The sequence below is a fragment of the Myotis myotis genome, unplaced genomic scaffold, assembly GCF_014108235.1.
Source record: "Myotis myotis isolate mMyoMyo1 unplaced genomic scaffold, mMyoMyo1.p scaffold_m19_p_16, whole genome shotgun sequence".
Taxonomy (NCBI): Eukaryota; Metazoa; Chordata; class Mammalia; order Chiroptera; family Vespertilionidae; genus Myotis; species Myotis myotis.
In genome coordinates this window covers 5,201,406-5,226,315 of record NW_023416320.1, presented here as the reverse complement: position 1 = coordinate 5,226,315, position 24,910 = coordinate 5,201,406, and the positions used below count along the sequence as shown (strand labels likewise).

Here is a 24,910-nt window from a genome sequence, read left to right as displayed (position 1 = left end):
AAGGAAGAGCATATTTACTGAGTACCTACTATGCTTCCAGTCAGGATGACTCAGACACTAACCTCACAAGCCTACAAACCCAGACCCTCCACTCTTCAGTTATATAACTAGCAATGTATTTAATCTTGCAGAGCATCATAAAGTTTTTATGAGGATTAGATGAGATGAATCAAACACAGTTCTCGGAACATTCTCTAGCGTGTAGTAACACTTGATAAGTTTTATTTCATTATGGCTTTTGCAATGTGTATGTGGGGGAGGGTTGGGGGCATTTTCAGCTGCTTCGATGACTGGGGGTGGGGGCAGTCCTGGCATTTAGAGGTCAGCTTCCACAGATGTTTACTGTCTTACAATGTAGGCAATGGACTTGCACCTAAGGGAGTTTTCCCCACCCCAAACATCAATCGCACTCCCATTAGGAAACACAGAGCTATGGCCTATCATGTGGGTGGCATAATTTTTAATCATTACCAACTACGGTAAGGTCAGTTATTATTACCTCTAATTCACAGGTGAGGTACCTGAGATTTTGAATAACTTGCCCAAGGTCCAAAAGTCATTAATTAGTATTGCCCAGTTTTGAATTTTATTTCTGTCTCAATAATAATAATAATAATAATTGTTGCTGCACATTGCCTTCTTTTTTTTAAAAAAAAAATACTTTTATTGATTTCAAAGAGAAAGGGAGAAACATCAATGATGAGAGAGAATCATTGATTGGCTGCCTCCTGCACACCCCCCACCAGGGACCCAGGCATGTGCCCTTGACCAGAATCAAACCTGGGACCCGTCAGTCCACAGGCTGATGCTCTAGTCCAGCCGTGGGCAAACTACGGCCCGTGGGCCGGATCCGGCCCGTTTGAAATGAATAAAACTAAAAAAAAAAAAAAAAGACCGTACCCTTTTATGGAATGATGTTTACTTTGAATTTATATTAGTTCACACAAACACTCCATCCATGCTTTTGTTCCGGCCCTCCGGTCCAGTTTAAGAACCCATTGTGGCCCTCGAGTCAAAAAGTTTGCCCACCCCTGCTCTAGTCACTGAGCCAAACCAGCTAGGACTGCAATTTGCCTTGATTACAGTCACCCAAATACTAGTGTTAGAGTCCTCCTAAAAAATGGAAACTTGCTGGTGAATTAGTGAATTCCTATCCTAATTTAAATAGGAATGTCCTAACTGGGTGGGAAAAAAGCTAATTTATGGGGCATTTGTTGAAGTTTAGTAGCTTCAGACACGTGTGAAACTACAATTTCTTAACTTCCATGGCTGAAAGTCTTTTCGTAAGATTTTATTGAGCCCAAAATGCTAACCAAAAGACCTGTCTTGGGGCATGGAGTCTAAACCACCGGCCACAAGGTTAGGCAGGAAAGATAGCAAGTCCACCACTGCAGAGTTTTGCAAGAGTTTTTACACATCAGATGTGGGGAGGGAGAAGAAAGAAGCAGTCTGAAAGAATTTACGTGAGCTATAGGCAGAGGGGTGGGGGAGGCTCAGCTCTGGGATAGCGGAGCCCAAATAAAGAAATGTCTGCTCCTTAGATTGGCCTAGGGAGTAGCCTGAGGAGCCGGCAGGTAAACAAGCAGAGGGTCCTGGAGTTAGATGGTGCCTGGCTAAAATAATCTGTGGAAATAGCCACCTGAAAATTAATCCGAAAATCCAATGGGCAAAACAAGGATGTGAGAAATCTTTTGTTAACTGTTCAGCAGCCATTACCAGGCTAGTAGTCTATCTCTCATTCCCTGGCCTCTGCAACTTAATTATTTAATTTTGAACATCTCATAATGTTCTCTCCTTGTCACAGGTGCAAGGTGTAACATTAGCTAGGCAGGAGCTTGTTTTATGAATAACCAGTCTCTCCTACACCAGGGGCCTCTTCTATCAGTGCTGGTGTGGACATAGTGGCCACCAGAGAACACCATGAGCTTCCGGTGTAGGTATTCTTGAACCTGAGCTACAGGGTGCAGGTATCTGGTAATTAAATCAATAGTCAAACATTATCATGAAGGAGGGCACATCTGAGCAATACATGTTTTTCTGAGAATCTAAAAAGATAATCAGGAATATAGACCTCAAAGAATTCCTACACCAGCTTTCCTGTGTCAGAAAGATCCCTCCGATGGGGGTGGAATGCATCACCCAGCATCTGATTTAGTCTGTGTCTACATTAATTTATTTATGTAACACATACTTCCGCATTCAAGGACAAGACATTCTGCTCAGAATGGAGATACGAAGATGAATCTAACATATTACTGTCTTCAAGTGTATGATTGCATGAGGGGGACACACAATCAGAAATGCTTGTGGTCCCCTGTGAGAAGAATGATGATAGGATCAGCAAGATATGAAAGGAGCATGAAAGCATGTGTGTCTCCAGAGGGAGGCCAACACGGCTTCTGTCTTTCAGTGTTGGTTTGGGAACGAGCCAGGTGTCCACCGGGGAAGGACTTTGCAAGATAAGACATCAGATGTAACAGGAAGAAACAAAGGTAAGAAGCTCAGCTCCAAGGGGTTTGGTAAGATGTGAATAAGGATATGATGGGAAAATGGAGAGCAGACAGGGGCAAGGTCAGGAAGGGTGTTAGCTGAAGAGTTTGCCTTTGTTTGGCAGTAAATAGGGAGCCAGTAGCAGTGTAGGAAAACAACGAAATAAAATAAAACAAAACTTACATGCATCATTGTATTGGATACAGAAAAAAAAAAATCAATATCTGCTTTTCTCCCCATGACTTCTGTGCCTGGCAATATCCAATGAGTCCCCAAATCTGTGCAACCATCTCTCAGGGGCGTGTCTCACTTTTCTTTCCTGGCATCCCTTCTGTGGGTCCCTCATTCCACCTCACATCCTTCTGAATTCGCAACACCACAATGGCCTCCCAACCACTGTCTCCTTCCTTTAATCCATCCTGCACCGACGGAGTTTCTCTAAGATCTGAAACACCAGGGGACATGTGCTAACTAGGAGCTCATGTTGAGGGAATGTTAATAAAGGGCAATTTAAAACTCTTATAAGAACTGATAATTTACAAAGCATTTTCTCATACCCTTTGTATTTTACAACTATTCTGTTATGTTGTGTTCATTCAAGGACTGAAGATTGTGAGAAAGACAATAAACAAACAGACAGGTTATAAAGTAGAGAGTTAAAGATTCCAGACAGCAGGAACAGGAGGTAAGAAGTTGATGTGAGTATGAATGTGGGTTACTGAACTTGGCTTTAATAAAGTTTTTGAAATGGAAGAATATTGTTGTTGGTGGAATTGTTTCATCAAAACTCATATGCTGCAGCCCTAACCCCTAATACCTCAGAATGTAATCTTTTTTTGGAAATAGGGTCATGGCAGATGCAACTAGTTAAGATGAAGTCATACTGGATAAGGGTGGGTCTCTAATTCAATATCACCAGTTTCTGTATAAAAAGAGGAAATTTGGACATGGAGACGTGGACAGATGGAAGACAAGATGAGGAGATATGGGGAGAAGATAGCCATTTACTTCTCAAGGAGAGAACCCTGGAACAGATCCTTCCCTCCCAGCCCTCAGAAGGAACCAACACTGCTAACACCTTGATTTTGAACTTCTGGACTCCAGAATTGCGAGACACTAACTTTCTGTTGTTTAAGCCACCGTCCCTAGCAAAATCAGTACAAATCCTACTGGGGATGAGCCCGAAAGCCAGGGATGTGGCCCGATCAGGAATCAAACCAGCAACCTCTTGGTGCAAGGGCCAACTGAGCCCCACTGACTGGGCTGTTATTAAGAATAGCATGAGCAGTCATGAGCAAGATGCAACAAGTTGCAGCAGATCGGGTTAGTACTTCACTTCCCCCGGTTCCTGGCATGTTGCTTTTCAACTTCTCATTGTGCTCCAAAAGGCAGCTTGTCACTTGTAGCAAGGAAGTGACTTTTTCACCTGCAGAACTTGGCTCAGTGTTAGTTCAATGCCTTGGAATTTGAAGTGATTTCCCCCCCTTTCTTTAAAAGGTCTAAATGCCGTGTTGATAAATGTCACAGAGAATAACGAATGTGATGGAATGTGCTGAGGATAATGGGAGTTACTTTCTAGTTCACCTGAACCATGACTTGTCTACATTTAGGAAGAATAATGAATGTAATTTAATACAGCACCTTTGCAGGGAAGTGACTCAAAACACTTTTCAAAGCGAATATTAAAATGCTGAATTATGCAATACACAGATTTAAGTAGATAATAATAGATCACAGACTTACAAAAACACACAATGCAGCAGAGAGTGCATTGATTTAACTATGGATTATATTGTTATTATAGGTAGAGGGATGCACATAGAAAGAGAAGTCACCGTGGGATAAGGGAAAGGAAGGTCATATAGAGATTAAACAATGATTTTAATGAATGGAACCAGCACAGGATAGTGCAAAAGGCATGAGAGCCAGGTCAGATGGAACAGTTTGATTCACCCTGGACGATCTGGGTGGCTTTGAACAAGTCAGTTAACCTATTTGAGCTTTAATCTCCCTGCCTATGTAAAATGAGCTGGTATTACCTGCTCCATAGGATTTTCATGAGGAATTAATGAGATAATATATATTTTAGCAGGTTCCCAATAAAAATAGCTTTTAAAAATATTATTCTTATTATCAACCACAGCCACTTACAAGGCCCTGCTACCCACCTGAACATATGTCATTGACATGGCACCCTATAAATCCTTAATAACCCCATCTCTCTATATTCCATGGAATACAGTCATTAATAAAATACTGTATAGCACTTGAAAAACAAATTATGATACATCTAGTCCAATCACCTTATCTATATATATAAAAGCCTAAGCAACCATTTGACCATTTGACCGTCTGACCAGTAGCTATGACATGCAATGACCACCAGGAGGCAGATGCTCCAACCAGCAGCTATGACGTGCAATGACCACCAGGAGGCAGACACTCAACGCAGAAGCTGCCAAGCTGTGGTGACTTGGCAGCTGCAGTTCTCGGGTGATGCACCCAGAACTAGAGAGGAGGGAGCCCGATTTCAGGGCGTGTCACCCAAGAACCACCCTCTCACAATCTGGGACTCCTTGGGGGATGTCAGAGAGCCGGTTTCGGCCTGATCCTCACAGGCCAGACCGAGGGACCCCACTGGTGCACGAATTGTGCACCAGGCCTCTAGCTTTATACATAAAGAAATTGCAGTCCAATGAGGCATAATAATTTTTTCACAGTCACACACAAGTGTAGCTACTGTTTCCATCCAGGGATTCTACCCTACTCTTTCACAGCATTAGTGTACAGTAAAACCTCCATATAATGGACAAATTCGAGCGAGGGGGTGTCAGAGCCAAAAGTCCATTATATAATATGTAGACTATAGTTGTAGATATGTAATATTTATGTTGGCAAAATTATTCCAGTGTCTTTTTCCAACATATGACTTATTTGCTAAAATTTGTTAAAAATAACAGTGAATTAATAACAAAACAAATACCTGTTAATTTAATTATAATCAAGTCTTGGTGAAAAAGCATTTTAAAATTAACAGGGTGTTAAATTTCATATATCACATAAGGACCGGAAATGTTGTCCATTAAGCCTGAAGGCCGTTAAATGGAGGTCTGCAAAATCGATGATTTACTGTACTTAATTCTTACAATGAACTTATGAGGAAGCTGTTCTTATTTATCCTTTAAGAGAGTGAAGTACAGAGAGAGGAAATCTTTTTCTAAGATCACACAGCTGTCAGATGGCCTAGCTGGGTTTTCAACCTAAGTCCAGCTGAGTCCTTAGCAGGTGTCTTCAGTCTCTCTCCCCGCCTCTTGACTTCCCACCTCTGTAATCCTGTTGAATCTGCATGGCGCCAGGAACAGCTCAGCTCTTACTTTATTGGTACTTATGCAAGCAGGCTGCTGGTTACTAAGTCCTTCCTCCTTTCCTAGAGATTTTCTGTCCCCTGTGGGGGTGAGAAACTTGGGAGGATGTTGTAAACAGTACCATCTCTTGTTTTGCTCCACAAAGGAATTTCTGCCAAGACTCTTTTCCAATCTCCTTTGCTCTCCTTCAGCTCTGAGCCAAGAAGCTGAATCAGAAAATCCAGGCTTAAGTCCTTGTGTTTAGGTTAGTTGTAAAGGCATTCTAAGACTCAACTTCCACATATGAAAAATGGGGTTGCAGCACTACTAGTTCCATGCAACTTTTATGAAGATCAAATAATATATGTGAAACAATTTGAAAACCAAAAAGTTCTATATATTGTTCATTTTGTTAAAAAAAATGTCACACAAAAGGCAAGACATACGGAGGTTTCAGATAATCCATATATTACAAGTGAGATGCATTCGTTTGCTAGTCCACCAGCCATAGGACACACATTCACCAAAAAGTGACTACTCTGTTCAATTCTCAGAAATCATTTTGACTATGTAGTTTTTAGAATACAGGACAAAGGTAAAACATTTTCTTTTGAAAATGATGGCTGAGGAAATGGTGGTTAAGGACACAGAACTTCCACATCAGGTCACCAATTTAACTTTCTAAGACTACAAAATCCTTGGCAGCAGCCTCTTGAAATAAATCAACCTGTCAACAGAAACAATGACCCTTCCCATGGAACAGGACCAAAAACACCCAATTCTCCAAGGTGGACTTGAAACAGAAGTCTCCAAGACAACCTCCATACATCTCATTCATTTCTCATTCATTGAGGACAAGTACAAGGGGTAATGGAATTCCTTCAGCCTGGTCAAGAGGCTCACTAATCCAGAACGACCCTCAGAGACCCAGATAAGAGAGTGAATTAATTGTCCATTGTAAATATCAGCGTCAAGGTGCCCACCATTATTCTCTGTGAATAGTATGAAGAATTTTTATTTGAACTGGAACCCAGGAAGCAAATAGAAACATAATGGATCATTCCAGCTTCCTGACAACAATCAGGATGAGTTGGTTTGCTACTAGAAATCCAAGGGAAATCAAATCAACTGTGGGATCTTTTCAATGTCATAGATTTCAGAGATGAAAGGCAATTTCTACATGATCCTGTCCAAACTTCTTGTTTTACCAGGGAGGAAACATGGATCTAAGAGGCAAGGCCATCGATCCAAGGACACACAACTAGTTATAGGCAGAATTAGGTCTAGTTGCTGGTCCTCTTACTCTTTTTTCATTGTTTTTCCATAACACAACATGGCTTCTCTAATTATTAACTATGATCCAGTATTCCATGACCTACCATATATTTATTGAGTGCTTATTATGTGCTTTGCTATGTTTCCAGGATCAGTTCTAGGGGAAAAAATGTATTAAGAAAGCAGTAAAAAGCTATTAATGTCTACTATCTCATTTAATTTTCACAACAGTACTGTGAGGCTGAATGAATGAGAAAAAGAAAACTCGCTCTGGTCACAAGCTAATTGATAACACATCTGTGATTCAAATTGAACAGTCTGACCCTAGGTTTGGCACCTTATCCCATGTTGATCTTTCTCAGTCCAGATCTTTTCTTGCTCAACTCTTGTACTCCCTTACACACTTATTTCCACAGGACCTTTTACTAACTGGTTATGAGAGATGTTCTAGAACAGTGGTTCTCAACCTTCCTAATGCTGCGACCCTTTAATACAGTTCCTCATGTTGTGGTGACCCCCAACCATAAAATTATTTTCATTGCTACTTCATAACTGTAATTTTACTACTGTTATGAATCGTAATGTAAATACCTGATATGCAGGATGTATTTTCATTATTACAAATTGAACATAATTAAAGCATAGTGATTAATCACAAAAACAATATGTAATTATATATGTGTTTCCCGATAGTCTTAGGCAACCCCTGTGAAAGGGTTGTTCAACCCCCAAAGGGGCCTCGACCCACAGGTTGAGAACCACTGTTCTAGAAGCTTACAAAGCCCCTGATCTCCAGGAGCTGAGGGCCACAGCTCCTCGAGATACACAAATACATAGGCAACATTGGTCACTGTGGGATAAAAGCTCAGAAAGTAAAGGAAGCAGTGAACTGACTTTCTTTTGGATGGGGCAGTCAGGCAAGGCCCCCATGAGGAGGGAACATCTGAACAGAGGCTGAATATGGGAACATCCAGGATGGCGGTGGGAAACTGGGAGAAGGACCTGTTGGTCACAAAGGGAGGTTTGGGGGAGGAGTCAGCATAGTGTGGCGGTTACACGCCTACCCTCTGATATCAATCCTCCTAGGATTTAACACCAGCTGAACCATTTATTGATCATCTGACTTGATCAACTTTACTGAAATTCTCAGGACCTCAGTTTCCTCCTCTCTAAAATGGGGCTAATAACAGTACTCATTTCATGTGAGGACTAATTGAAAAAAATATTTGCTACGCAATAAACAATAAATATCAGCTGTTTCTGATTTTCTCTCTCCCTTTAGATCTAAGGAACATGCCCATCATCCACTTCACAATATCATTGCTCTGGATTCTGTTTCCAAACTTTAAATAAGTGCAGGACTTTGAAACATTTTTGCCTTTTCAATCAAATATTATAAGGCCAATAAAATGACAAAGATGAAAGGGAAGCTCTCCGGGTTGACCAGGGAGTAGCAGGCAGGCACAGTCTACTCAGTTCCAGCCTTATCCTGACGGTGATCCTGAGGAGACCCAGGCTTCTGAGGACACGGTCCATGACGTCCCATCTGACAGACTAACACAATGACAGGCATGAGTTAGAGGCCAAACATGCAACTGTTCAAAGGATGTTGAAAACTGAAAAGTATAGCCTCTTAACACTTTCATTTTTTCTTTTTCTTTCTTTTTTTTTTTTAGAAAAGAGATATGAGGCTACACCACACATCACAATCCTTCATGAGGTAGGTGGTGAGGGTTGTTTATTTAACTCAGGCTTAGTCACAAGCTCAGAACATTCTGTGGGTTTTACTGGAACTAGATATCATGGTTCACCCATACTCAGATCACTGTGGCCAAAGCTGCCAAGGCCCTCCCTGAGGCACTGGCCAGGATTCCCAGGCTCCACAAGAGGCAACTGGGCTCCTGCTGCTTCAGCCTAAGTGACAGTCCCTATGTCCTGCTCACCCCACAGAGCCTAGCTCTGCAAAGCTGGCAGGGGCCTTGGCAGGTGTATTCCACACCCCAAGAGGGAGACCTTCCCATGGTGAGAAGCCTAGAAATCCTACTATTTTGGATTCTAGAAATACTTCCATCACCTGGAGATCAGGTTATGTTTTCATTCCTTTCGGTGTCTTGTATGTTACTCTGAACTTGGGTGTGGTTAGCCCGAATGTGGGTCTGTTGTTGAGGGTTTCTTGGTGTCTTGCCTGTTTACTTCACTTCACCTCACCACAGCCTTACCAAGCCCTCTTGCTTCGGAGTTCCTGAGCCTCACTCTGTTCAGAGAAAGACACTCATGTTGGATGAAGACCCTACTATGTGCCACCCAGAGGACAGGGACTTTCAGAGACTTGTTTCATCCTCTCAACAGTCCTGTGAGGAACAGATAACGCTCCCTCTTAAGGAGAGAAAAATAAGACTCCAAGACCTAAAATAAGTCACTCAAGGTCAGGCAGTGAATGAATAAGAAAGTCATTTCAAACCACTCAGGTAAACTCAAAAGTTTCCTTTCTTTCCACTGTGTTGCGCTCTAATGAGAAAATCCATCTAATTAAAAAAAAAGTCTGTGTACAGTTTAATCCTCCATGAAATAGTCGCATTTTTAAGACCTGAGGTTTATTTATCCAAGTGAATTTTTTGATGGAATAATTTAAGCAATAGTGTATGTGTGTGTGTGAGAGAGAGAGAGAGAGAGAGAGAGAGAGAGAGAGAGAGAGAGAGAGAAAAGCAAAATAAATAGGATATGAAGAGTGAGATACTCAGACAAGTGTACTTCTCTTTCTGCCACTCTAAGAGGAATAGTTTAGAGAGAACATTTCCAATGTCCCTCCCAGCTCTTCTCCTGAATCCCCCGTGTGAAGGGAGACCGCCTGCTTTTTCTTTTTATCTGTCAATCACTTATGTTCACAGACCTTTGTTTCTTCTGAAGCCAAATCAAGTCTGACAGAAATACTAGGCAGGACACCTATAATATAAGCCTGATAGTATAGCTTCTAGGCGCACATGCTGTCAGGGGAGCCTGTGGACCAGAAGGGGAGTGATTTCGTGGTGAGGAGGGTTTTCTGGGACGGGTCTTGAATGGAGGTAGGGTTTGGGATGGCTCCGCATTTTTGGTTTTCAGCCCCTCCTTCCCAAGTGATATCAATGAGGGATTTGAAGATGGCTGAATGGTCAAGAAATGCGAGCAAATGAGACCAAGTTCATTGGACCTCAGGGATGAAGGTTTGGAAGTAGAAGTGCAAGTGGCCAGAGCCAGTGAGGACCTCTAGCTGAGGAGAGACTGGGCATGAGTGTTGAGGTGGTGGAATTTTCCCGAAGGTGATATTAAAGTGTGGATAGAGATTAATGGTGAGTGAGTCAATGAAATGAGGTCCAAACAAATCCAAAGAGCAGAAGTCTAAGGAACAAGGTCTGAGAGGGGACCACGATGCCTGCTTTTCATGAAGACGGAGCAGAAGTAGGTGTCCGTCATGGACGACGCAGGAAACTGTGGTTATGACTCGTGTGAGGCCAAATGTGGGCAACACATGTTTATTTTTTACCTAGTGGTTTGGGAAATCTATTTCATAGAAATAAGATTCAGAGGTGGAAGACTTCAGAAACTACCCCCTCTAACCTCTTTCGCAATGCAGGAACCACTTCAAAATCAACATTCTTCTCAACCTCTGAAGATGGTAAGTATTAACCACCCTTTATCAGACTTTCCTTAGCCCTTCAACCCAGTTTGGAACACAGCTGGCGGAGGAAAGCAGGTGGACTTGGAATACCAACCAGGACACTTAGTAGTCATATGGCCTGGGGCAAAAAATGAATCTTTATGAGCCTGAACTTCTTTAAAAGAAATTAGAATTCTTTGCACTTTAAAGGGGATGTTGTGAGGATTAACTAAAATGTTTATAAATAGTTCAGCACGTCTGGCACAAAAAAAGTGCTCAATAAATGTTGACTTCAAATATGCTTTATGTAAATACAACTCATTTTATTCCTATGAGTCACCTATTATTGCCCCGTTTTATGTGTGAAAAGATTAAGTCTAAGAGAATTTGACTTAAGTTGGTCATAGTAACAGAGTTAGTAAGTGCACAGTTGGGAAGTAAACCTAGGTTTATGTAGCTACAAAGTCTTTTTGTTGTCAATTAAATCACAGAGCCTCCCATATTGAGTGAAATTCTGCTTTCTAGCAACTGGGAAGCAATTGAAGGTAGTTCTGAGGGACATGAGGTAATGCAGCCTTGCAGTGCTGTGAAAATTGTGATAATGAAAATAAAATACCTTTGCACACTGGGCGTGTAATATTCATTGTACTAAATTTCCACTCGCATTTCCTTCATGAGCACAGTGCCTGGTACAGAGCAAGTGTTCACTAAATAATGTCTTACTACCCATGGCACACACGGTGAGTCTTTGGAGCACCCCCGATAAAGTCTATTTCTACTCCAGCACATACAGCTATGAGACGGCATCTATCACATCTTTTTCCAGTCTCTTCTCAAGGCTACATGGTACCATCCCCTCACCTTCCTTCCAGTCATTTCTCATGCCTTTGAACAGAGGTCATATGGAATGGCGGCCAGGGTCACTGTGGGAGAAACCAAAAGGAGAAAGTTGCAGGTCTATTCTGGGCCCTGACACTCCCACCCCTAGTCACCTGGCCTCATTTCCGTTTCCCAAACCAGAAGCATTTACGAGACACTTCCATTTCCCCCTTCTCTTTAGAAGAGATGACTTTGAAGCAGCTGAACAATTAACTTGGGTGAGGCCCACAGAGTGGAAGATCTGATGAACCATTAACACTTTAGAGTGCAACCTGAGCTCCTTGCATTTGTGATGGGAAGTGGTTTTTCAGATCTCCTCAGAAGAGCTGCCTCATTCAAATCTTTAGTCTTAATATGGTATTAACCTTTTACTCCTTACCTTTAGTTCTCTACCCTGAAACCTGTTAACTTAAATTGCTCTTTCTCTTCCAAAATTAGAAAATATGACATTGTGATGTGTGCAAGTGGTGTGGCAGATCACATGGCTGTAGCAATATTACCAAAAGTGAGCATTATTGTCTCTATAATTCTAGCACACCTGACACACTTTTAACAACATGACCAAAGATTAAAGCTCAATTAAATACCCAAATTAAGAAGAAACTCACTCTGGCCTGTGTGGCTCAGTTGGTTGGACATCGTCCCATGCACCAAAAGGCCACAGGTTCAATTCCAGTCAGGGTTACATACCTAGGCTGGCCCCTGGTTGGGTTGTGTATGAGAGACAACCAATTGAAGTTTCCCTCTCACATCGATGTTTCTCTCTCTCTCTCTTCCCCGCTTCTCTCTCTCTCAAGTCAATAAATATCTCCTCATGTGAAGATTAAAAACAAATAATTAATAAACTAAAAATAAACAACGTAAGGCTATATGACTTGAGGTTATGGGGTTTGAATTTACAGTTCCCAAGTGGCATAAGGATCCCAAACAGAGCTATTGACATAAAAATTATAGCTCCATTAACAAAATAGATGTTACTATGGAAGAAAATATAAAACGTTAACAACTTGGCCTGTGTGATTCCAACGGTGAAAGAAACAACCTCCACTGAAGATGAGCTCACAATCACCAATTATAAACTATTTGAGGAAAGATACACCATGAGAGCAATTTAGCAAATATAACCACTGGGAAGGTATCATACCAAGAATTCAATATAATAAAATAACCTGAGGGGCTATAAAATATAAAAAAAAAAACACCCCACAAACGCCTGACTATATTAAAAAGAAGCAAAAACAAACAAACCCAAAACAAAACAAAACCATATCCTAAATGAAAGTACAGTGTACTATGAACAAAAGGCCAGGTGCATTTTATAACACACACACACACACACACACACACTTCTTAATATGGAATATATGTTGCTGTAAGGAAAGAAAATCAATGGAAGGGTTAAATAGCAAATCATATATTGAAGAAGAAAGAATTAGTGGATATAGATCTAAAGAAATTACACAAAATCTGGTTCAGCAAAAATAAAGTCATTGAAAATATAAAAGAAAGATTAAAAGATATGAAGAACAGAATAACTCTGTCCAATGTATCTAGGAGGTTACCCCTACAAATGATTGGCAAAACATGTCATTCGAGAAAAAGTTGGTATAAAAAAATAAAGAAGACAACCTACTTAAGCAACAGGCAAATTACTGAAACTGGCAACTTATAAAAAAGGAAATAAGAATGGCCAATAATCAAGAATCCATTTCATATCTTTCAGTATTAATGTAAGTTTAAAAAAATACCCCGTATTGCTGAGGATGTTTAGAAATGACAACTTGCATTTGCTGTTGTCATTTAGAAGTTTAGACTGGCAATCCAATTTGTACAACAATCTGTACCATAAAACTGAGGAGGGCACACAATACCTATCATGTGACTCCTTTATCAGGCAGGTCATATATTTTAGGAAAGTTGACCTCACCCCTGGGTCTAGAAGTGAGGAATGTGGCTCAATAATAAATTCACTGTATTACAAATACATGGGTATAAATTATTCTACTTGCCCATAGAGGAACCATAGGACTTAACAGGAGCAACTTAGATAAAAGTCAAGGCTTTTATTTGATGTACTCTTCCATATGTTAGTTGTTTGTGTGTGTGTGTGTGTGTGTGTGTGTGAACTAGGAAACTCTAATACTACCCTGGATATACCAAACTTATCCTTATCACAATTATTTCCTCTTTCCTACCTAGAGTTAGGTGCCATATCTATCATGCTCATCACCATTGTATACATAGAGCCCAGTTCAGTGCCAGGCACACTTAATAAGTACTTGCTGAATCAGTGTGGTATGAAACACAGAATACAGCGCTGTAGGCAGGATCAAGACCAATGGTTGGCAGAATCCACATAGAGCAGAACTGACGGAGCAGCATATTCAGCCTGTGGGCCAAGAGGTAGATTCTGGGGAAGAGCTGGACACAGCTGAACAAGGCCACAGGGAAATGAGTGTGCAAATCCGTTTACACACTCACGTTTTCAAGAAAAATAGGGGGTTGGGACATCTATGTATGTATGTCTCTCCTACTCTGTGCCAGGAACTATGCTGAAAACTTCACTTTTACCTCATTTAATTGTCACGACATCCCTCCAGGTAGGTAATATGATAGAATTTAGCACATAGTAGGTGTTCAATTTATTGAGTAATACTAGTTGGAGAAATGACTAAATCCAAATACTTTTAAAAAAAAATTCTAATGTTACTTTCCATGAAGATTGATTGGTGCCTCTCCTGGGGCAGCAAAACAGAAAGCAATTGCTGAAGCAACGAGACTAATCCCGGCAGATGGCAGTCCATTGATCTGAAACACCTTTTCCAGAGCTTGATGTGCACGATGCTTTAAAGTCCCACCTGACGCTCCCAACAAAGTTTAATTCATGGAGAGAATAAGTCCAACTGACGTGGCCACAAGGAAACTTCTGCCTTGATTAATAAAAAGAGTAAAGGTTTAGAAGATGGTATCAACAGACCAGGTGAGAACAGATAATAGAGCCCATTCAAAATAACATATTCTGGTAGTAGTAATTAATAAAATCAATTTATAAGGGGCAGACGAGTTATAACCTCAGAGTGAGGCTATTTCCAGAATCAGATGTTTGGGAATCAGTTGTGAAAACTGTCAACAAGAATGAGGAAGGAACAAATACTGCCTTAAGAGACTATGGAAAGAATGTACTAGAGTTAGTGGCATTGCCACGGGCAAGAGAACTTAATGAGGAAGAATGCGGATGGTAGGGGTAGACTTCTAGGTTATTACTCAACTTCCTTCACTTAATCTTTAACCTCAGTCGTCCAATCTATAAAATGGGGATAATAATCAGACTTCCCTTATAGGCACAGAGTGAAAAAAGCATTGCTTGGCATCTGAGAAATGCTTGATAAATATTGCCTGAGGTTATTGCTTGGGGAAGGGTCTAAGATTCAGGACATGTCAACAAGGATGGCACAAATTGAATATAAACAGGGAAAGACATATCTATAGCAGGAGGTGATCTGCTTGCTTTGGGATGTGTGAATTTAAATTTAGCACATGCTTCTAAGTACTGTGTGCTCAGCTCTGTACCTGACTCAGGGATTCTTGAAGGGAACCTACAACACATAACTTTCAGAGGCAGCTGTGCATAGGAACGAGCTAACAGGCTTGGCTTCAGAGTCAGAATGTACATGGACTCCTGCTCTGTCACTTCATAGCATTTTATTTTTCTCCCAAACGTTAGCTTTCTCATCTGAAAAAAGGGGGTGGGGGTTTGAAACCAACCCTTAGGGTTCTTGAAAGGCTTAAAGATTACCTAACAAAATGCCTGGCATATACTAAGACATGTGTAGGGGTGATAACGGTATAAGTAAGAATAAATAAAGTAATAATGTTAACATCTGAGTTTCTAACTTGGCAGCCAGGTGAGTCAGAGTAACAGTGTAAACTGTGCAGAAGGTAACACAGAGGTCAGATGGGGCTTTGTGGTGAATGGTCTTTTCCAAGGGGAGCATCATCAGGATAGGAGGCAGCGTGGCTCCACCCACACACTCAGTCCTACTGGGCCTGGCATGTCAGCTGGGCCACCTGCTCTGTCACCCTGGGAGGGGCTACCTTTCCCTTCTCAGCACACTACCACCCTTCCAGCCTCCCCTGCAGCTAGGAGTGGCCAGGTGACCACGTCCCAGCCCACGGGATGTGAGCTGAGTGATAAGCACCACTTTCAGGCGTGGCCCATCGTCATTTTCCATGGACAGTTCTGTCTTTCTCTATCCCAAGCTACATGAGAAGACTTTAAGGATGTAGATGAAGGTGATTCCCTAACAGAAAGTACTTCATTCCCTGAATGATGGAATTGTCCCGTCTCCTCCCCATGACTGTCACTGAACTATAACATGAGCTAGAAATAAAACAGTACGCTATTCGGTCACTGTTTTAAAGTCCTTTGTCACAGTGGCTAAGATATCCTGACTAATGCAGTTAATAACTACTCTGAACCTCTGCCTTTTCATTTTTAAAATAGAGCTAGTAGTTAGTACCTGACAATTAGTCTTTCTCTTTTTTCTTGGTAATGGGACCCTACTTGTGGTAGGGTAATTGGCATTCTTTTGCTTTAAGGGAATTGGGTCCATCCTCAGATCTAGCCATGGAATGGAGTGTGCGTGTGCGTGTGCGTGTGCGCATAGCACATGTGTATTGGCCAATTTAAGCCCCTTATGGCAATTCCCCTTGCCTTGCCTGTGAATGACTCAATAACAGGCATAGATCAGCGAGATGTGGAGGTCAGTCCTCTGGGCAGCTTCTGGACATTTTCCTCATTCTTAAAAAATGGCTCGAAAAGTGACATTTATTTCTCTTTCTAATTTTCTACATTATGATGTGACATCATGAAGCTGTGATGCCTGGCACAATAGCAGCCACCTTGTGCTCATGGTGTGAAAAATCTGAAAGCCAGAGCTGACAGGTTAGAGATGACAGAATCCTAAGTCTGAGATCATCATACTTTACTTACCATTCTCAGTTACTTTTTATGCTATCTATGTCAAAACGTCACCCCAGTATTTTGGTTAGGATGAACTCAGTGCAGACATAAGAATTGCAACATGTGTAGTAGGCGAGCAAGTATGTTGTCATCATCATAACCACCATGATCATCACCATGGAAGCCTGGATCTCCTGACCCCATCCTGATACTTGTCTCCCAGATCTCAACTGACAAATAAAATCTCTTTTCCTAAAGTGACACAGTGTGTTCCAAAGGGTGAGATAACAGCCTGAGAAAAACTACCAGAGTCTTGCCTCTTCTGGAAACTGTGAAGGAAATTGGGTTATTGATGGCAAGAGATGTGCCATTTAATCCTCACCCAAAAATATGAGTGTGTGTATGTGTTTTAACTGATTTACTGAAAGGAAAGGAGGGTAGGAGAGAGAGGGGGGATGGGGAGGAGAGAGGGATTGCCATGAGAGAGAAACATGGATCGGTTGCCTCCTGAATGTGTCCCAACCGGGGATCGAACCCATAACCTGGGTATGTGCCCTGACCGGGAATCGAACCCACCACCTTTTGGTGTCTGGGACGACGCTCCAACCAACTGAGCCACACTGGCCAGGACAGGGGATGTGTCTTTTAGATACTGAGAAGTTTGTGGGGCAAAATGGAGCCGTTGGATAACAGGTGTCCTATATAAATAAGTGTATTACTGGCTGGATAATATTTAACAAACACTCCCTTCTTATCACAAGTAATTCAAGGCAATAGAATAGAATATTACAGTTCACGGCAAGCAGCAGGTGTGGAAAGCGTGGAATCCCTGACGTTATTTCTGGTAATTGATAAATAAGGGAAGATGGAAGGCCTCTCGCCATCCTGCTTCCTGCATCATTCAGGCTGTTCAGGAAGACGAGTGCTGCTTTAGGACAGATAACGCCAATATACCGACTCTCTTCATCCGCCCAGAATCCAATAAAGGGAATCAAATCAGATATGCGTGATGAAGAAGCAGACAAAATGAGAGGCTATTTTCTTGCCATTGAATGACAATAAGAATGATAAGAAGAACGACCAGATCATGGCAAAGGAGAAGACGAAGAAAAAGACGAGGAATTGTGTTTTTTGTTGTTGTTTCCCTCTTTATCTCTGCCTTTCATATGTAACCTTCTCTTTAAACTTGATGCTCAAAGCAACCAGTGAGGTAGCCACCATTACCCACGTTAACAGATGAGGAGATGGGTGCTCAGGGAAGCTGACATTTATCTGATCGCAACTGAAGGACGTAAAATCAGACACCATGTAGCCTTCGCTTTACCACATCACCTTTCATTTCTTTCTCTTGGAGGGCAGGTGGGATGGGACTCTTGGGTGCCCAGGACTAAACATACAATGACAGCCCTCCACCCTCCAGGGTGCGGACTGTGACGTAGGAAGGTGCACCTATGGGAGCCATGGTATTTAGGGTCAGAGGAGACCTGTTCAGGGTTCAGACTAAATATCACAAACGCTTTGTAATCAGGGGAAGGTGACTGTCTCAGCTTCTGTTTCTTTAGTTTTAGAAGCAGAGTATATATATCTTTTAATATGTTTTTATTGATTTTAGAGAGAGAGAAGGGAGAGGTAGAGAGCATTAGAAACAGTAATGAGCTAGAACATTGATAGGCTGCCTCTCGCATGCTCCTTACTAGAGATCGAGCCCAAAATCCATGCATGTGCCCTAACCATGAATCAAACCAGTGACCTCTTGGTACACGGGACAATGCTCAATCCACCGAGCCACACCAGATGGGCTCATATTTACATTTTGTTTTAGTTGACCCCTGTTAAAAACTAAAATAAAATTAAATGAAAAACTGGAAGGTTGGATGCATATGCCACTCTGTTCCAAACTCTCCTGGTTCTATCGCTTTCCTGGGCAATGGACCTGCGGAGGTCCTTCCTCAGGCGTCAGACTGGAAACCCAGCTTGACGTCTGAAATTTCCTGCTAAGATGAGCTGCATTTCCTTCTGGCTGTGCGGCCCCAGCTTTCCTCCCAGACACTGAAGCCCCAGACACTCTACGTCAGTGATGGCGAACCTATGACACGGGTGTCAGAGGTGACACACAAACTCATTTTCTTGGTTGATTTTTCTTGGTTAAATGGCATTTAAGTATATAAAATAAATATCAAAAATAGAAGTCTTTGTTTTACTATGGTTGCAAAGATCAAAAAATTTCTATATGTGACACGGCACCAGAGTTAAGTTAGGGTTTTTCAAAATGCTGACACGCCGAGCTCAAAAGGTTCGCCATCACTGCTCTAGGTTAACGCAGAGTTTTTTCTCTGCCTTAACTGGCACTTCTGCTGGGATCTGGATGGCATCCCTTCAAGTTACAAACCTCGCCTGCCTTGCGGGCACACACATTCCTCATTTATTCTGCAGAACAGTCACAGCAGACAGGATACAGGCTCAGAGGTGTTCAAAGCTGAGGTGCCCCTGAGTGGCTAACCTAATCTCCTGCCTCCACGTGCCTTTCTGCTCTCCCGCCTCTCCACAAACGGTCCCCAAGCACTGTTCTCCTTGACGACCGTTTAAGAAGCTTTGGATAAACTTACTTGTTTGAATGATCCACTTATGTGCCCTGCCTCAGTTTCCCCATCTATTAAAATGACTCAAAGTCTTAAGGCTGAGTTACCTATGCTGGGTCTGTTGAAGTAGAAGTAGTCTGAGTTTTTCTGAATCTGGATGAATGCAAATTGCCTTGTTAGTTCCCTAATTAATGTCTGCTTGGAAATGCAAATATTAGTGCACAGTAAATGATAAGGCTCGTAGTTGTGGATGACAGTAATTGCTTTTCTCCCCCTCACCTTCATCCGAGTTTATCTTCCTGAGTTATAGCTATCTCTGCGGGGTTAGGAAAACACATTTAAAAATCTAAACAATAGGTTCCTTTCCCTCGGGTTTGGAAATTGATGAATCATCTTACTCTGCGCATAGCGTTCAAACTAACTGTGTTTGACACATCGGTGGGAACCTGGCCTCTTTGAAATCCGAGCTGACTACGGATCCTGTCACCTGGTCGGCGCGTGACCTGTTCCCCTCGCCACCTGACCCCCTGGGCCCAACGTCACCTGGAGCCTGAGATCTGGAAGTGGAAAGTCCTTGATGGCAGTCAGCGGAGAGAAAATCTCCACCTGCTCGGCGCAAACATGCCCGGTGACTGCGTCACTGTTTACCGAGTGGGATCAGCTAATAGTTGCACAGCGGGCCTTCAAAGTCCGCAGTGGCGCTGATGGAGCCTCTGTAACGGCTCCCCGTGCCCGCCAGGCCCTTGGACTTTGAATCTCAAGGGCACTGGGAGCGTTTTGAGTTTGCCAACAGGCTCCTGGCGGACACTATTTGGTTCAACTGCAGAGGAGAAAATGGACTTCACTTCCACCACCCTTCGCCCGGGTCTCTCTGCTCCTGCCTCAGGGCTTTTGCACATACTGTTCCTCTGTCAGGACACCTGTCCCCCTGGACAGCAGCACGGCTTCCTTCTACATTTCACAAAGCTATCTACTTACAAACCTTCTTCGAGACCTCCCGGACTGCTCCCTTTCTCCTCACCCTGCCTTTGCATCTTCTATTTTACCTACAGGGGTGGGCAAAAGTAGGGTTACAGTTATGAGCACACGAAACGCAGAGTTTAAACTTGTATTAATTATTAACCTACTTTTGCCCACCCCTGAATTTATCTGATTAGTAGTCCTTGGTTTGTCTTCACCACCAAAACATGAGTTCCCTGAGGGCAGAAGCTACATATCTCTTCTCCACGTACCTGTCCCCAGGGCCAACAATAGGACCTAACTCACAATAAATCTTCCAGAAATATTTCTTGAATAAATGAATAAAGGAATGACTGAAGGAATGATCTTCCAAGTAGAAAAAAATGAAAAAATAGAGGAAACTAGTCAAGTTCAACAGTATTTAGTGAGAGAGTTAGTATTAACACATTGATTTCCAAACTCAACATCAAGTTTTTTGTTTTATTTCTTCTATCCAACACTGTTCTCCAAATACTTGGCAACTAAGACTTCCCTTGACTCGCCATGTGTTCACCAGCCTCTACTCATTTCATGTCTATGGAGACAATGAGTTCTCTATAAGGGACAAGTACTTATTAACTATGTTCTTATTGAATTTATCCATTGTATCACTCTTTCAAAGGCAAAGATGACTGAAAGTTGCCTAAGCTATCTATTTCATTTTTAAAAACATTTTGTATATGATTATAAGCATCTACTCTATAAATGTGACTATATACAACGTGCAAGTAAAAATTACTATTGTAATTCCATATAGAAGTAGCCTTTGGTATATTCCATATGTATTTAATAACTGGAATTAAGCTGTATGTAAAGTTTTCTAATCTGCATTATGACATGTTACATTTTAGACATGTTCTGAAGTCACTAAAAATAACATTGTTTTAGGGATATATATATTCCAATAGCTGGGTGTCCCATAATTTTACTTAACCACTTCCTTAAAATTGATCATTGAGGTTATTTCCACTTTTTATTAATTGGATTTCTAGGTTTTAGTCCTTTTTCATTTCTAGGTTCAGTTATTGTGTTAACATTTCCATACTTTGCGAAACTATGCAGAGAGTGAATTGTCCAAGTTTTTACTGAGAAAGATATACATAATCTAAAAGCCCTGGTTTCAAGCTCAAAGTTTCCCTTTGAATCAATGAACATTGGTGATTTCATTCATTGGCACTTCCAGTCTTTGAGGCTTGATGTAGAAGGTGGAGCCTGGGGGCAGCTGGGCTGGACACACTCGCCAATTTGAGAGCAAATAGAGGCTTGGGAGTGTGTTTACAGTTCTGTCCTGTGTGTGTGATCTGGCCTTTGTAGCAGGGGGAATAAAAAGCCAGACTCACTTTTGTGGCGCCTGCAGACCTCAGCACCCTAATGACATTGGCACAAGCCATGCTGGTTCGAGTCAGCGTGACTCAGCTCCAGAGTGAAACTGGGCAGCTCTGCAAGACCAGGGCTGGGTCCTACCTTCCCTGACAGCGGAGAAGGGAAAGGCCCCAAGGCCCTCTCCATCTGAGAAAGAACCCTGTGTTCAAGCAGAGTGTGGCTTGACCTGGTGGAACAGGCCAGCCATGTAATCTTGGTTAGCGATGGTCTGGTTGCATACCTACCATGCTTGCAAAGCTCTAACCGATGCTACCTCTCCCTGTAGCCTCGCACCAGCAATAGCCGCTGCCACTGGTTGGGTGCCTCCTAGGTGCCAGCATGCCATGCCCGGTGCTTTCAAAGGCCTTCTTCTTTCATGTTCAAAACAAGTCCTGAAGGCAAGAATTATCGGCTTCTTTCTTTCCCAGGTAAAGACACCGGAACTTAGAGAGGTTAAGAAAGCTGCCCAAAGTCACACAGAGCTGGGATTTAAAACTGAACAATTTGATTTCAAAGCCCCGGGCCTTCCTGCACACCTCAGCTTCTGCAGAGTACAGGTCTTTCCTCCTGCTCAGGTACCATGATTCTTGGGACAGGCATGATGGGATATCATGTGTTAGACATGTCCATGTAACAAAGATTTCATTTCCTGGCCACTTAGTGGGCACTTCCTTTGTGCCAGGCTCTCTACCAGTTTCCACGGAGGCCTACCCTCACTACTTTTCCTGCCCTAAAACAGAAGGAGGGTGAAGACTAAGGAGATTGTGGGCTATTTCAGCCTCCATCCTTAGGACCTGCAACACTATATTCACCATAGGAGCTAGCTTCTCATGGAAACTCAATATTTGGGAGAGAAAATAAGAAACCAAGGATAGGTGATACATTACTAAGTCCTTAAAACCTGGTCTGAAGAAAGATGTGGAATCTAGTCTCAGCTCTACTTTGTATTTGCTGTGCAACCTGGGGAGCTATGTTCAGGCTCTCTGAGCCTACCTCCTAATTTGTAAAATAAAGATGATTTGTAAGATAATCAGGGATGATTATCTTTGCCTGATTCCACTTGTAGGGCATCCACTATGGATATGTGAGCTACTAATAAAAAGTAAACATCAACTTTCAAAGCATCAGAAACTGTAACATTTGTTCAACCAACTGATATGTACTGTGCACCACATGCCAGGCATGGAACTTTACAAACGCTACACATCTGTCCTTTCAGTAGCAACACTGGCTTGATGTAAACACGCCTGAAACAAGGCAGCAAGTGAGGGCAGTAGCAGGAGTCAGGCCCCCGTCCGCCTGACGCTAAAGCCCCAGCTCTACGGCTGCTCAATCACTGGCCGCAGTAGCTTCATAGGAAAGACTTGCCACCAGAAACATGTTTCTAGGAACGGAATTCAACCACTGCTTCTGACAGGCACCTACTGAGTTAGAATCCGCCACAGGAAGTCCATTCATTTGCTAGAAGCCAACCCAGCTGCACAGCTTTGCCGACGCAGACGTCTTTGTGACCTTCCAAACCCTTTCAGTTCTGAAACCAAAGCCACCTTGTTTCAGCGCTGTCTGCTCTGTCCATGTCTCTTTATAATTGCTGGGGAGAGGGAGGGACCTATGTACACTGTGTATGACAGTCCACCCAAGTGTCTGCGGACAGTGGCGAACACTGAGATTTTTACACGCAGCCAGCTACCTGCTAATACCACCTGTGAGGCTCTGTTCTGGCTTGCACCCTTTTTTCTTTCTTTTTTATTAAATGTGTTGGGAGTAGGAGAACCAAGATGGCTGCATAGGTAAATGCCTATACTCACCGCTTCCCACAACCACATCTAAATTACAGCTAAAATACACAACAGCCATCATCCAGAAGCTCCTGAAAGCTGGCTAAATACAAGTCCTACAACTAGAGAAGTAAAGAAGAAAGCATACTGAGACTGGTAGGAGGAGCGGAGGCGCGTAACGGGCTGGTCCGGCACCAACTTGTACCACTTTTTTAATCAGGAGGGATATTGTCTCTGTGGAGACCGCCCGGAGGAGCAAGAGGTCCCAGCCCCACACCAGACCCTTAGCTCAGGGTCCCAAAGCTGAGAAGAGAAGTCCGCACAACTACAGGTTGTAAAAACCAGCAGGGATTGGGACTCAGGGGCACGGAGGCTGCTGGAGACCCAGGAGTTCCATTTTAAGGGCAGGTACACAAACTTACATGTCCTGCTTCCTCTCAGCTCCAGCGCTGGGTGGAGGCTCCAGGAGGAACTGGATTGTCTGGCATCAGGGCAGGAACTCGGGGTAGCTTTCTCCCAGACAGGGGTACTCACAGGGGCCATTGTTCCTGTGCTGGGACCACCCCTGTCACAGGGCTGACTGGCAGCCATATCAGCGTGGCCCACGCTGTTTGCTCCACCCTGGTGATTCCCTGAGACCCCGCCCCATCCAATTTGCAGCCCCACTCAACCTGTTTGCAACAGCTTTTTCCTATGAAGGGCCTGCCCTGGCTCAGGGTTCAGACTTTGCTAAAATATCTTAAACAAACTGCAGCTGGGTCAGCATGCCCCAAACCTACCAATAAAAGGCCCATGACCCAGCACTAGCATGGGCCTGCTGTGCCTCACAGGTGGGCCTCACTTGGGCACCTCCAAGCCCAATGCAAATAGCTCCTACTGGTGTCCAGGCAGTGGCTGACTTTGCACCTCCTCAGAGGCCCTAGAGCAGTGGTTCTCAACCTTCTGGCCCTTTAAATACAGTTCCTCATGTAGTGACCCAATCATAAAATTATTGTTGTTGCTACTTCATCACTGTAATGTTGCTACTGTTATGAATCGTAATGTAAATATCTGATATGCAGGATGGTCTTAGGCGACCCCTGTGAAAGGGTTGTTCGACAGCCAAAGGGGTCGCGACCCACATGTTGAGAACCGCTGCCCTAGAGCAGTACACTCAGTGGACAGCTTCAGACCATAGCAGATTACAACTTTACACATCCTCAAGCGACAGATTCAAGAGGCAGATTCAGTGAGCGCTAAGGCCCCCACTGAAGCAAGTCCTGCTCCATAGGGGTGTCTCCTGCACAGCAGCCCTCCCACTGTAGTCACAGCTGGTCCTCATAGCCAATTGGACTGGAGGTCAACTCCTCTCAGAGAAGCCAACAGCAATCAAGGCTCAACTACAAGACTGTGCACACAGCCTACACAGGGGTGCACCTAGAGTGCCCAGCTCAGGTGACTGAGGAGGAGGAGGAGCCACTCTACCAATTCTAGGAGACGTAGCAGCTCTACCTAATACGTAGAAGCAAACATGGAGACAAAGAAACATGCCAAAAATGAAAGAACAGAAGAATTCTTCAGAAAAAGACCTAAGTGAAATGGAAGCAAGCAAACTACTGGATACAGAA

At 42.9% G+C, this 24,910-nt stretch overlaps 1 long non-coding RNA gene across 1 annotated transcript in view; it reads right to left on the bottom strand.

Annotated features, from left to right (window-relative positions):
* The window catches only part of LOC118670596, a 471,897-nt gene that overhangs the window by 63,581 nt on the left and 383,406 nt on the right, over nucleotides 1–24,910 (bottom strand). The gene's annotated exons all lie outside the window — the stretch shown is intronic.